Source organism: Anomaloglossus baeobatrachus, chromosome 7, assembly GCF_048569485.1.
Source record: "Anomaloglossus baeobatrachus isolate aAnoBae1 chromosome 7, aAnoBae1.hap1, whole genome shotgun sequence".
NCBI classification, from domain to species: Eukaryota; Metazoa; Chordata; class Amphibia; order Anura; family Aromobatidae; genus Anomaloglossus; species Anomaloglossus baeobatrachus.
The window spans coordinates 300,388,219-300,403,831 of NC_134359.1; positions in this window are offsets into that span (position 1 = coordinate 300,388,219).

Here is a 15,613-nt window from a genome sequence, read left to right on the forward strand (position 1 = left end):
ACAGTGCCCTGGAGGAGGAGCAGCAGCATCGTACAGTGCCCTGGAGGAGGAGCAGCAGCATCGTACGGTGCCCTGGAGAAGGAGCAGCAGCATCGTACAGTGCCCTGGAGGAGGAGCAGCAGCATCGTACAGTGCCCTGGAGGAGGAGCAGCAGCATCGTACAGTGCCCTGGAGGAGGAGCAGCAGCATCGTACAGTGCCCTGGAGAAGGAGCAGCAGCATCGTACGGTGCCCTGGAGGAGGAGCAGCAGCATCGTACGGTGCCCTGGAGGAAGAGCAGCAGCATCGTACGGTGCCCTGGAGGAGGAGCAGCAGCATCGTACAGTGCCCTGGAGGAAGAGCAGCAGCATCGTACGGTGCCCTGGAGGAGGAGCAGCAGCATCGTACGGTGCCCTGGAGGAGGAGCAGCAGCATCGTACGGTGCCCCTGGAGGAGGAGCAGCAGCATCGTACGGTGCCCTGGAGGAGGAGCAGCAGCATCGTACGGTGCCCTGGAGGAGGAGCAGCAGCATCGTACGGTGCCCTGGAGGAGGAGCAGCAGCATCGTACGGTGCCCTGGAGAAGGAGCAGCAGCATCGTACGGTGCCCTGGAGAAGGAGCAGCAGCATCGTACGGTGCCCTGGAGGAGGAGCAGCAGCATCGTACGGTGCCCTGGAGGAGGAGCAGCAGCATCGTACGGTGCCCTGGAGGAGGAGCAGCAGCATCGTACGGTGCCCTGGAGGAGGAGCAGCAGCATCGTACGGTGCCCTGGAGGAGGAGCAGCAGCATCGTACGGTGCCCTGGAGGAGGAGCAGCAGCATCGTACGGTGCCCTGGAGAAGGAGCAGCAGCATCGTACGGTGCCCTGGAGAAGGAGCAGCAGCATCGTACGGTGCCCTGGAGAAGGAGCAGCAGCATCGTACGGTGCCCTGGAGGAGGAGCAGCAGCATCGTACGGTGCCCTGGAGAAGGAGCAGCAGCATCGTACGGTGCCCTGGAGGAGGAGCAGCAGCATCGTACGGTGCCCTGGAGGAGGAGCAGCAGCATCGTACGGTGCCCTGGAGGAGGAGCAGCAGCATCGTACGGTGCCCTGGAGAAGGAGCAGCAGCATCGTACGGTGCCCTGGAGGAGGAGCAGCAGCATCGTACGGTGCCCTGGAGAAGGAGCAGCAGCATCGTACGGTGCCCTGGAGGAGGAGCAGCAGCATCGTACGGTGCCCTGGAGAAGGAGCAGCAGCATCGTACGGTGCCCTGGAGGAGGAGCAGCAGCATCGTACGGTGCCCTGGAGAAGGAGCAGCAGCATCGTACGGTGCCCTGGAGGAGGAGCAGCAGCATCGTACGGTGCCCTGGAGGAGGAGCAGCAGCATCGTACGGTGCCCTGGAGGAGGAGCAGCAGCATCGTACGGTGCCCTGGAGGAGGAGCAGCAGCATCGTACGGTGCCCTGGAGGAGGAGCAGCAGCATCGTACGGTGCCCTGGAGGAGGAGCAGCAGCATCGTACAGTGCCCTGGAGAAGGAGCAGCCTTACTGCAGCCGGTCCCTGAAGATCAGCGTTCACAGGAACGTGGAGAGGACTCAACCATTAGTAAGTATATACACACACACACTGACTGTTACACATATATACACTGACTGTTCTGAGCGCATACACACACACATACATACATATATATATACACACACACACACGCACGCGCCGCGCGCACACACACTATATATATATATATATATATATATATATACATACATACATACATACATACATACATACATACATACATACATACACACACACACACACACACACACACACACACACACACACACACACACACACATATATATATATACACATACATACTGCGGTAATGGAATCCTCCCCGGTACCGCCACTGCTCGTTCAGTCTCCGGTGCGGCGGCAGGTCTGCTCCCGCGCGTGAGATGGAAGTAGCAGTGAAAACGAAAGTAAACAATAGAGTGGAAAAAAAACCCATACTCACGTGTCTGCAGACTCCCGGTGCCATGCCCGCTCCCAGCTCCTCATCCGGTAACGCTGCATCGGCTGTGTCCTCTCAGGCACGTTTGATGGCGGCAGGACCTGGCGGTGGATCACCTGATGTGGTCACCTGACCCATCAGCTGATCGCAAGTCTTTTTGCCGCCCGGCTATCAGCTGATGCGTCCGGAGACTTCTTCAGCTGATCACCAGCAGCTCCTGCAGCGGTCGACAGGAGTCGGCAGGGACGTGTGTAGGGTTTGTTTTTTTTTTTTTTTTTCCTTCACAGATTCATCAGCCGATTGTATAATCGGCTTTTATACAATCAGCTGATGTGTGATGTGATTCAGGCACTGGCCGGTTTGCCGGATCCAGCGCTCTCCTGTAGAGGCATTACAGTACAGTGACAGCGCTGTAACTTCCGGGTCACATGCGCCGGTCACATGACAGCATGTGACCGGCGCTTGTTGCGCTGTCACTGTACTGTAGTCACTGTATGGGAGAGCGGCAGATCCGGCAAACCGGCGAAAAGCCGGATGTGTGAAACCGGCCGAACCTGACACATCTGATTGCTTTGCCTTCCAGCAAACTGATCAGATGATATTGGACGGCATGGGACCCTTGACCCAGGATTACTGCGGAGGGGGGTTCTTTATTTCATTAAAGATGGAGTCACTAATTGTGTTGTGTTTTATTTCTAATAAAAATATTTTTCTGTGTTTGTTGTTTTTTTTTTATGTTTACTAGAAATTCATGGTGGCCATGTCGAATATAGGCGTCACACCATGAATTTTGGGCTTAGGGCGAGCTGATAATATAAAGCTAGCCCTAACCCCATTATTACCCAGCTAGCCAACTGTCACCAGGGCAGCTAGAAGAGTTGGATACAGCGCCAGAAGATGGCTCTTCTATAAAAGCGCCATTTTCTGGAGTGGCTGCGGACTGCAATTCGCAGTGGGGGTGCCCAGAAAGCATAGGCACCCTGCACTGCGGATTACAAAACACAGCTGCCTAGTTGTACCTGGCTGGACTCAAAAATTGGGCGAAGCCCACGTCTTTTTTTTTTTTAATTATTTCATGAAAGTCATGAAATAATTTTAAAAAAATGGGCTTCGCTATATTTTTGGCTCACAACCGGGTACAAATAGGCAGCTGGGAGTTGGGGGCAGCCCGTACCTGCCTGCTGTACCCGGCTAGCATACAAAAATATGGCGAAGCCCACGTCATTTTTTTGGGTGGATAAAAAGTCCTGTATACAGTCCTGGATGGATCATGCTGAGCCTTGTAATTCTGCAGCTTCTGTCTGCTCTCCTGCATACACTATTAGATGTAATATGCTGAGCCTTGTAGTTCTGCTCCCCCTGACTCTCCCTCCAGCATGGAGTCCTGGATGGAGCATGCTGAGCCTTGTAGTTCTGCAGCTGCTGTCTGCTCTCCTGCATACACTAGTGGAGAATGAAGAATATTGAAGAAGGAAATGACATCAGACCTTTTTTCTTTTTTTGATTTTTTAAACCATCTTCAATGGCATTGTTCAATGATAAAACCGCATAAAAAAAACAGTGAGAAAAAAACGTGTTAAAACATCATGCATTGTTGCCGCGATTTATGTCAACAGGTGTTTTGTTTTGCTAAAAAAAAATCAATGGTGGCTCAGTAGTTGGCACTATATGGTGGCTCAGTAGTTGGCACTGTACGGTGGCTCAGTAGTTGGCACTGTACGGTGGCTCAGTAGTTGGCACTGTACGGTGGCTCAGTAGTTGGCACTGTACGGTGGCTCAGTAGTTGGCACTGTACGGTGGCTCAGTAGTTGGCACTGTACGGTGGCTCAGTAGTTGGCACTGTACGGTGGCTCAGTAGTTGGCACTGTACGGTGGCTCAGTAGTTCGCACTACGTTGGCTCTGTAGTTAGCACTATATGATGGATATGGGTAGGATTAGATACACAGCTGTGCAGACACTATCACACAGGAGAGAAATACACAACTCAGCACACAGTATCACACATGAGGATTAGATACAGCTCAGCAGACAGTATCACACAGGAGAGGATTAGATACACAGCTCAGCAGACAGTATCACACAGGGTAGGATTAGATACACAGCTCAGCACACAGTATCACACAGGGTAGGATTAGATACACAGCTCAGCACACAGTATCACACAGGAGAGGATTAGATACACGGCTCAGCAGACAGTATCACACAGGGGAGGATTAGATACACGGCTCAGCATCCAGTATCACACAGGGGAGGATTAGATACACGGCTCAGCATCCAGTATCACACAGGGGAGGATTAGATACACGGCTCAGCAGCCAGTATCACACAGGGGAGGATTAGATACACTGCTCAGCAGCCAGTATCACACAGGGGAGGATTAGATACACAGCTCAGCATCACACGGGAGGATTAGATACACAGCTCAGCACAGTATCACACAGGGGAGGATTAGATACACAGCTCAGCACAGTATCACACAGGAGAGGATTAGATAAACAGCTCAGCAGACAGTATCACACAGGAGAGGATTAGATACACAGCTCAGCACAGTATCACACAGGGGAGGATTAGATACACAGCTCAGCACAGTATCACACAGGGGAGGATTAGATTCACAGCTCAGCACAGTATCACACAGGGGAGGATTAGATACACAGCTCAGCAGACAGTATCACACAGGAGAGGATTAGATACACAGCTCAAGACAGTATCACACAGGGGAGGATTAGATACACAGCTCAGCACATTATCACACAGGGGAGGATTAGATACACAGCTCAAGACAGTATCACACAGGAGAGGATTAGATACACAGCTCAGCACAGTATCACACAGGGGAGGATTAGATACACAGCTCAGCACAGTATCACACAGGGGAGGATTAGATAAACAACCATGCAGACAGTATCACACAGGAGAGGATTAGATACACAGCTCAGCACAGTATCACACAGGGTAGCAAGCGGAAGGGTTGACACACACAAACACACACACGTGGACGGGGCTGTTGACAGCTGGGGGAGGGGGTTTCATTACAGACGGTAACGGCAGGGGGCTGATGAGAGCACAGGGAGGACACACACACCGGAGGCTGCCAGAACGGGGCTGGGGACAGCGGAGGGACGTGATTTAATAACAGACGGTAATGGGCGGGGGCTGGTGAGAACAGAGGGAGGGAGGGTTGTGTGATCGGTAACGGGGGGAGGGGAGGCGTCCCGGACTTACATCCCGGCGGTTGACAGGTGTAAAGTGGCGCAAAGAGCGTGGATTGAATCTCCACAAAAATGGCGCTGAAATATTCCCATTGCTGTAATATGGACAGCCCAGGGGGCGCGTCCAGGTCACAGCACACACCCACTGTAACGCTACACATAGGGTCGGATAGCGACCACTATTCTCTATGCACAGGGGCTGCCAGAAAGGAGTGTGTAACTGTCGTTACACAGCAAATCCAGCATGGCCCCCAGTGCATACAGTAACATTACAATTACATAAAAACTAAATAAGCTGTGAATTTCATTTTGAATTACAAATACTTCATTTCAGAATCACTTATTTTAATAAAAAAATTAAAAAAACGCGATACAGTCCCTTTAATGTTTTGTTGGTTTTTTTATCAAGAGGGTGTAGCTAATGAGGTTCTCTGGGGCGCGGGGGCGTGTCTTTATGCTGCTCTGGGGGGCGTGTCTTTATGCTGCTCTGGGGGCGTGCCTTTATGCTGCTCTGGGGGGCGTGCCTTTATGCTGCTTTGGGGGGGGAGGGGGGGCGTGCCTTTATGCTGCTTTGGGGGGGAGGGGGGGCGTGCCTTTATGCTGCTTTGGGGGGGAGGGGGGGCGTGCCTTTATGCTGCTCTGGGGCGGAGGGGGGGCATGCCTTTATGCTGCTCTGGGGGGGAGGGGGGGGCGTGCCTTTATGCTGCTGTGGAGGGGGGGGCGTGCCTTTCCTTGGCTCTGTGGGTGTGTATGTGATACTGCATAATTACTGACCCACGCCAACTTGGAAAACTCATAAAAAAAAAAATAACCAAGCCCCAAGTCTCTGGATTATGGAAAAAAAAAAATGAATACTCGAGCAAAAACTGCGCACTATTCCCCTGATGACTGCGGCAAAACTGCTGATATTTTTGTTCTTGTGTCATCAGATTATTGCAAAAAGATTGTGTATATCAGTAACTAGCTGTAGTGCCCAGGATAGTAACTGCCAGAGTTTGCCTGTATCAGTCTCTCTTTCTCTCTTTCTCTCTCTGTCTCTCTATCCATCTCTGCACAGACATCTTATTACCTCACACATTAGCTTCTTGTACTAACAATTTTTATTTTGTTCCTATAGCAACCACTCACAGTTGCTATTAATAACCTAACAGCTCGCAGCTCCATTGACTTTAATGGAGGTAAACTTTTTGGAGAGTAACTGTAAAGCACGCAGTTAAATTTTCAAGTCCAATCATAGTCTATAGCGGGCTGTACACGCAATGACATCGCTAACGAGATGTCGTTGGGGGTCACAGATTTCGTGACGCACATCCGGTCTCGTTAGCGACGTTGTTGCGTGTGAAATGCAGTAACAACTGTTAACTATCAAAAATACTCACCTGATCGTTGACGCGTCGTTCCTATCCCATTTATCGTTGCTGTAGCAGGTCATTCTTCGTTCCTGCAGCAGCACTCATCACTACATGTGACACCGCAGGAACATCTTATCTGCGTCCCCTGGCAATGAGGAAGGAAGGAGGTGGGCGGGATGTTCCGGCCGCTCCTCTCCGCCCCTCCTCTGCTATTGGGCGGCCGCTTAGTGACGTCACTGTGACGCCGCACGACCCGCCCCCTTAGAAAGGAGGCGGTTCGCCGGTCACAGCAATGTCGCAGGGCAGGTAAGTGCGTGTGACGGGTCCTAGTGATGTTGTGCTCTACAGGCAGCGATTTGCCCGTGACGCACAACAGACGGGGTCGGGTACGCTCGCTAGGGATGTCGCTGTGCGTAAAGCCCGCTTATGACGTTCCCTGGGTCACCGGGGCGTCTGTGCAAAATTTTGTGATTGTAAATGCAACGGTGCGGGTTCCTTTAGCGGACAGACTTACATACATATACTCAGCTTTATAGATTAGATAATCCAAATGTTCAGTGGTCCGGATAATGGTTGGAAGGACGGCACTATGATCAGTGCAGGGCAAAACTGCGGGCGCTTCATCGAAGAAGCATTGCTTTGTGGGCAAATTTCTAACTGTAACACCCAACTCCACCACTAGAGGGCATCTCCGCACCACCGCTGCCTACAGCACCGCCAGAGCACGCTTACTAATGCCCAAATCCCCGATTTCTTACAAGAAATAGAATTAAAGGAAAAGCGCAAATGTGATGAGTGACGCGGAACCCAGCATGATAGGATTAGATACACGGCTCAGCAGACAGTATCACACAGGAGAGGATTAGATACACGGCTCAGCACACAGTATCACACAGGAGAGGATTAGATACACAGCTCAGCAGCCAGTATCACACAGGAGAGTATTAGATACACAGCTCAGCAGACAGTATCACACAGGAGAGTATTAGATACACAGCTCAGCACACAGTATCACACAGGAGAGTATTAGATACACAGCTCAGCACACAGTATCACACAGGAGAGGATTAGATACACAGCTCAGCAGCCAGTATCACACAGGAGAGTATTAGATACACAGCTCAGCAGCCAGTATCACACAGGAGAGTATTAGATACACAGCTCAGCAGACAGTATCACACAGGAGAGGATTAGATACACAGCTCAGCAGACAGTATCACACAGGAGAGTATTAGATACACAGCTCAGCAGACAGTATCACACAGGAGAGTATTAGATACACAGCTCAGCAGACAGTATCACACAGGAGAGTATTAGATACACAGCTCAGCACACAGTATCACACAGGAGAGGATTAGATACACAGCTCAGCAGACAGTATCACACAGGACAGGATTAGATACACAGCTCAGCAGACAGTATCACACAGGAGAGTATTAGATACACAGCTCAGCAGACAGTATCACACAGGAGAGTATTAGATACACAGCTCAGCACACAGTATCACACAGGAGAGGATTAGATACACGGCTCAGCAGACAGTATCACACAGGAGAGTATTAGATACACAGCTCAGCACACAGTATCACACAGGAGAGGATTAGATACACAGCTCAGCAGCCAGTATCACACAGGAGAGTATTAGATACACAGCTCAGCAGACAGTATCACACAGGAGAGGATTAGATACACAGCTCAGCAGCAGGGCTGTGGAGTCGGAGTCGTGGAGTCGGAGTCGGAGCTCATTTTGGTGGAGTCGGAGTCGGTATAAAATGCACCGACTCCGACTCCTAAAATATATAATAAATTGGGGACAGGAGTGCAATGCAGAATGTGCTGAATATTTTACTAAATAATAACATTTAGTATAATGCTTATATTTAAGTGAAAAATTTATTGTAGTACAATGTGAACATCAGACATTTAATTGTTTTTATGATACAATAATCAAGATATTTGGATAGAACATAAAATATTTATTGGAATACAACTTTAGAACACAAAAAACTAATAAATTGTAAATATGTAATATATATATATATATACAGTGTATATACACACACAAGATATATATGTAATCTACTGTATATTACATAGTGTATTACATATTTACAATTTATTACAGTTTTTTGTGTTCTAAAGTTGTATTCCAATAAATATATTTTATGTTCTATCCAAATATCTTGATTATTGTATCATAAAAATTATTAAATGTCTGATGTTCACATACACATATTCATGTACTACAATAAATTTTTCACCTAACTAAGCAATATATGTCTGAGTCTGAGTCTGAGTCTGAGTCTGAGTCTGAGTCTGAGTCTGAGTCTGAGTCTGAGTCTGAGTCTGAGTCTGAGTCTGAGTCTGAGTCTGAGTCTGAGTCTGAGTCTGAGTCTGAGTCTGAGTCTGAGTCTGAGTCTGAGTCTGAGTCTGAGTCTGAGTCTGAGTCTGAGTCTGAGTCTGAGTCTGAGTCTGAGGTTTGGCTTACCGACTCCACAGCCCTGCTCAGCAGACAGTATCACACAGGGTAGGATTAGATACACGGCTCAGCAGACTGTATCACACAGGAGAGGATTAGATGCACGGCTCAGCAGACTGTATCACACAGGACAGGATTAGATGCACGGCTCGGTAGCACTTCCCTTTTGCATTATTCAGGCTGTATGTGTCTGGTCACTGCTGCGGTGTCGTTCCTGTGACATTGTTTGTAACTTTCTCGCCTTTCTCCCTGTAACGAGGAGGGTTTCTCAGACGTCTCGGGGAATGAGCAGCCTCTCTGCTGAGCGTCCATTAATGCTGCGGATCGGAGGAGAGCGGTCACGAGCCTTTACTGTGCAACGTTTCCATGGATGAGTAAAGTAACTATAACTGGCTGCCCGGGTTGTGTTCTGTTTGGGCCGGCTTGGTTGCCATTACATGGGCATTGGCCAGTATCCGGGCCCCTTGTGTGAAGCAGCACCGTAGCCCTTGTAGGTAAATGGAGGCAAGAAAACCTCCCCTTGTGGATTATGTCCTGTGTAACTTCTATTAAAGGGATGTGTGGCATTGTGCGACAGGCCGGCACCAATACACTGCTGAACCAGGGCTGGAGTCGGGTGTGGATTATGTCCTGTATAACTTCTATTAAAGGGATGTGTGGCATTGCGTGACAGGCCGGCACCAATACATTGCTGAACCAGGGCTGGAGTCGGGTGTGGATTTTACAATAAAATATTTTTGTGTGTTTTATTTTTACTGGGTTAGTAATGGGAGTGTCTGATAGACGCGTCTTCATTGCTAACCCCTGGGCTTGATGCTAGCTGTCAATTGACAGCTGACATTAACCCCAAAAACCATTACCCCGTTTGCCATCGCACTAGTGCAATCGGGAAGACAGCGACAGGATTGAAGTATCTAATGGATGCGCCTCTTATGGGGCGGCTGCGGGCTGCTATTTTTAAGGCTGAGAAGGGCCAATAACCACGGACCTTACCACCCTGTAAGTAAACTCACAACGTATGTATTTTTTGTAAATTGCAGATTAACTGCATCTAATGCAAGTCTAAAGGTAAACTGTGGACAGAAGACTCAGCGTCTCCACAAGAGAAACTGACAGCCCTGAAACAGGCTCGAGCACCCGCAATATTCAATGATCGAGTTCTTGCGCAATAGAGTATTGGTGAGGGCGCTCAATCATCACTACTGAGGAAGACTATTAGTAGATGATTGCAGGGTTCTTCTCTTCGTGGCACCTCGCCAGTTTTGGGAGTCTTCTGAAGAGGTGGCCATGTCAATGTCTACAATCCAGAGACGACTATATGAATGTAAAACCAGAGGATTTATATCGAGTTGCAAACTGCTGATACCATCCAAGACCGGAGAGACCAGACTAGTCTAGAAAAGCCTCTCTGTGGTCAGAAGGACCCTCGATGAAGACACAAGGGATGGGCCCATTGACTGAAGCATGGCACCTCCTCTGTCACATATAATGGAGGCAGTGTGTCACGCTGTACAAAGGGCTGGTAAGACGTAGTACAGTGTATTTCCCACTAGGTGGCAACAGAGTAATGGAGAGTCTAACACAAACAGAATGGAGGCTGAAGTACAGCAGAGTAACTACAGCAGGCAGTTCACTGGTGAACCACAAGGGGGCAATAGAGTAGTCAAGCAGTCAGGGTCTAGCCAAGAGGGTCAAGTCACTGCAAAGGGAGGATCAAGATCAGGTCAGAAAATAGAACAGAGGTCGGATGCCGGGAGATCAGGTATGCAGAGGGGAATACAAAGGGCACGGGGAACAGAAGACAAGACCAGAGGGGACAAACACGGGAAGGAGGATGAACCAGCATGGGTAAATAAATGACAGGAGAGGGAAGTCAGGGACTGGGACAGACGGACGAACAGGGGAGGGTACAGGTCAAGGCACGGTATCAAGGAGTCAGATCAAACAGGAAATCTCTCCAGAGCCAGTCACAGGCTGCAGAGCAAAACTATAACCAGCACTGGAATGCAGGTGCAGCGCCCAGATATAGTGTCTCCTGAAACCGGAATGAAGCCGATGGGAGTTAACCCCTGACATGGGAATACCGGTCCTTGGTCATGACTCAACAGGAATGGAGGCAGTGCGGAGCCAGCAACGATAACCAAGAGTGACTGAGGATGGAGGAGCAGGATGAGAAGTGTGGAGATGGACCCTATGCCCCGCTCTTGATTAGTCTCACGATGCATAAGTGATAGAAAGGAAAAAATACTGCAAAAGTAACAAGAGGTTGTGAAGACAAAGTTGTTGGGCGAGGCCGATGCTCCAGACCTGAACCTGACTGAGCACGGATATAAAACTGGAGGCAGAAACCCCCCCCAGACATGAGCAATTGAAGAGCTGGAAAACTGATGTCAACGGGTTCAAGGCTTTCATTTCTGGCTGCAAAGTCTTACCCTCCAAATATGAATACACCTCATACCTAGAATTACCGTTTTGTCTAATTATTTTGCACCATGTGAGAATAGATGGACGATGGAGAAGTGACAGAGGGAAGTTTTCTAAGACTCTATTTCTAAAGCTGTTATGGAGATGAATTTCTCACCAGATGTCAGTAACAACCCATCCAATCCACACAGGCAAAGAAATCACAATATAGATGTTGATAAATTAAGTTGTGTCATAATGAGAAATGTCAATCAGCGAAGAATAGGTTAACTATGTACTGCCTCTACTTCATCCATCTTACAGCCATTTCATCCAGGCAGTACAGAGTTAACCCATTCTTCTCTGATCAACAATTCCTATTCTCTGTGGTCTGCAGCAGCGTATTCTTGTGTTGAGTGGTTGTGTGACACAACCCATACGGAGAAATTCTCCCTGTCTCCTACACTTTGGTTCTCTGGATAAGATGCTATTTGCGCTATTGTTTTCCCCAGGTCTTTTTCTTACCTAATGAGAACTGAAACAGGGAAAAAGTATTGAACACTTGTAGTAAGAGGTGCAAAAAGCCCTGGAAAGTCCTGACACCAGCTGAAATCTATCAGTAATTAGAAATCCTAACACTTAGTGAAAAATAATATCAGCTGGTTCAACTGACGGCCGATAAAAAGGTGTCTCATTACCAAGGTGCCACACAAGAAACATCTCATGATGGGTAAAACTAGTGAGCTGTCTCAAGACCTTTACAACCTTATCATTACAAAACATATTTGAGGGCATTGGATACAGAAAAATGTCTAAATTACTGAATGTCCCAGTGAGCTCTGTGGGGCCATAATCTGGAAGTGGAAAGAACATCATTTCACAAAAAAAGTCAACAACCAGATGCTCCCTGCAAGATTTCAGAGGAGTGAAAAGAATGATCCGAATATTGCTCAAGGGTCAAGGACCACCTGTGAAGAGCGACGGAAAGACCTGGAATCAGCAGGTACAATTGTTTCATAGAAAACAAAGTGATGCGCTCCCCCTACATGGCCTGTATGCACGCTCCTGTATGCATGCTCCTGTATGCACGCTCACCACACAGGACTCCAGTACAGAACAAAAAGCAGGTTCAAGAGCGTTTAAAATTTGCTCAACAACATTTAGACAAGTCTGGGATACTAACAGAATATAGTCTGGTCAGAGTAGACCAAAACTGAACACTTTGGAGGCCATAATACACATCATGTTTGGAGGCCAAAAGGCAAATCACCTAAAAACACCAACAACAGTGAAGTGTGGAGGTGGGAACATCATGGTGTGTGGCTGTTTTTCAGTATTCGGCACTAGCAAACTCCATATAATTGAAGAAAGAAAGAATTAACAAATGTACTGAGACATTCATGATAAAAATCTGCTGCCATCTACCAGGATGATGAAGATGAAATGAGGGTTGACATTTCAGCAAGACAATGATACTAAACACACGGCCAAGGAGAAAGACAATAAATCAGCTAGAATGGTTGAGCCGATCACCGGCGCTGAATCAAGTAGAATATGTCTGGAAGGAACAAAAGCTCAGAGATCATAGAAGAAGCCGGGACCTGCAGGATGTGAGGAGTGTGTGTGAAAGAATGGACCAAAATCCACCTGAGCAATGCAGGTGACTAGTGTCTCCATACAGGATGTGAGGAGTGTGTGCGGAAGAATGGTCCAAAATCCACCTGAGCAATGCAGGTGACTAGTGTCTCCATACAGGATGTGAGGAGTGTGTGCGGAAGAATGGTCCAAAATCCACCTGAGCAATGCAGGTGACTAGTGTCTCCATACAGGATGTGAGGAGTGTGTGCGGAAGAATGGTCCAAAATCCACCTGAGCAATGCAGGTGACTAGTGTCTCCATACAGGATGTGAGGAGTGTGTGCGGAAGAATGGGCCAAAATCCACCTGAGCAATGCAGGTGACTAGTGTCTCCATACAGGATGTGAGGAGTGTGTGCGGAAGAATGGTCCAAAATCCACCTGAGCAATGCAGGCGACTAGTGTCTCCATACAGAATGTGAGGAGTGTGTGCGGAAGAATGGGCCAAAATCCACCTGAGCAATGCAGGTGACTAGTGTCTCCATACAGGATGTGAGGAGTGTGTGCGGAAGAATGGGCCAAAATCCACCTGAGCAATGCAGGCGACTACTGTCTCCATACAGGATGTGAGGAGTGTGTGTGAAAGAATGGACCAAAATCCACCTGAGCAATGCAGGTGACTAGTGTCTCCATACAGGATGTGAGGAGTGTGTGCGGAAGAATGGTCCAAAATCCACCTGAGCAATGCAGGCGACTAGTGTCTCCATACAGGATGTGAGGAGTGTGTGCGGAAGAATGGACCAAAATCCACCTGAGCAATGCAGGTGACTAGTGTCTCCATACAGGATGTGAGGAGTGTGTGCGGAAGAATGGGCCAAAATCCACCTGAGCAATGCAGGTGACTAGTGTCTCCATACAGGATGTGAGGAGTGTGTGCGGAAGAATGGTCCAAAATCCACCTGAGCAATGCAGGTGACTAGTGTCTCCATACAGGATGTGAGGAGTGTGTGTGGAAGAATGGGCCAAAATCCACCTGAGCAATGCAGGTGACTAGTGTCTCCATACAGGATGTGAGGAGCGAGTGCGGAAGAATGGGCCAAAATCCACCTGAGCAATGCAGGCGACTAGTGGCTCCATACAGGATGTGAGGAGTGTGTGCGGAAGAATGGGCCAAATTCCCACCTGAGCAATGCAAGCGACTAGTGTCTCCATACAGGATGTGAGGAGTGTGTGCAGAAGAATGGGCCAAAATCCACCTGAGCAATGCAGGCGACTAGTGTCTCCATACAGGATGTGAGGAGTGTGTGCGGAAGAATGGACCAAAATCCACCTGAGTAATGCAGGCGACTAGTGTCTCCATACAGGATGTGAGGAGTGTGTGTGCAGAAGAATGGGCCAAAATCCACCTGAGCAATGCAGGTGACTAGTGTCTCCATACAGGATGTGAGGAGTGTGTGCGAAAGAATGGGCCAAAATCCACCTGAGCAATGCAGGCGACCAGTGTCTCCATACAGGATGTGAGGAGTGTGTGCGGAAGAATGGCCAAAATCCACCTGAGCAATGCAGGAGACTAGTGTCTCCATACAGGATGTGAGGAGTGTATGTGGAAGAATGGGCCAAAATCCACCTGAGCAATGCAGGCGACTAGTGTCTCCATACAGAATGTGAGGAGTGTGTGTGGAAGAATGGACCAAAATCCACCTGAGCAATGCAGGTGACTAGTGTCTCCATACAGAATGTGAGGAGTGTGTGTGGAAGAATGGACCAAAATCCACCTGAGCAATGCAGGCGACTAGTGTCTCCATACAGGATGTGAGGAGTGTGTGCGGAAGAATGGGCCAAAATCCACCTGAGCAATGCAGGCGACTACTGTCTCCATACAGGATGTGAGGAGTGTGTGCGGAAGAATGGGCCAAAATCCACCTGAGCAATGCAGGCGACTAGTGTCTCCATACAGGATGTGAGGAGTGTGTGTGGAAGAATGGGCCAAAATCCACCTGAGCAATGCAGGTGACTAGTGTCTCCATACAGGATGTGAGGAGTGTGTGTGAAAGAATGGGCCAAAATCCACCTGAGCAATGCAGGTGACTAGTGTCTCCATACAGGATGTGAGAAGTGTGTGCGGAAGAATGGGCCAAAATCCACCTGAGCAATGCAGGTGACTAGTGTCTCCATACAGGATGTGAGGAGTGTGTGCGGAAGAATGGGCCAAAATTCACCTGAGTAATGCAGGGATTAGTGTCTCCATACAGGATGTGAGGAGTGTGTGCGGAAGAATGGGCCAAAATCCACCTGAGCAATGCAGGTGACTAGTGTCTCCATACAGGATGTGAGGGGTGTGCGGAGGAAGAATGGGCCAAAATCCACCTGAGCAATGCAGGCGACTAGTGTCTCCATACAGGATGTGAGGAGTGTGTGTGGAAGAATGGACCAAAATCCACCTGAGCAATGCAGGCGACTAGTGTCTCCATACAGAATGTGAGGAGTGTGTGCGGAAGAATGGGCCAAAATCCACCTGAGCAATGCAGGCGACTAGTGTCTCCATACAGGATGTGAGGAGCGAGTGCGGAAGAATGGGCCAAAATCCACCTGAGCAATGCAGGGGACTAGTGTCTCCAT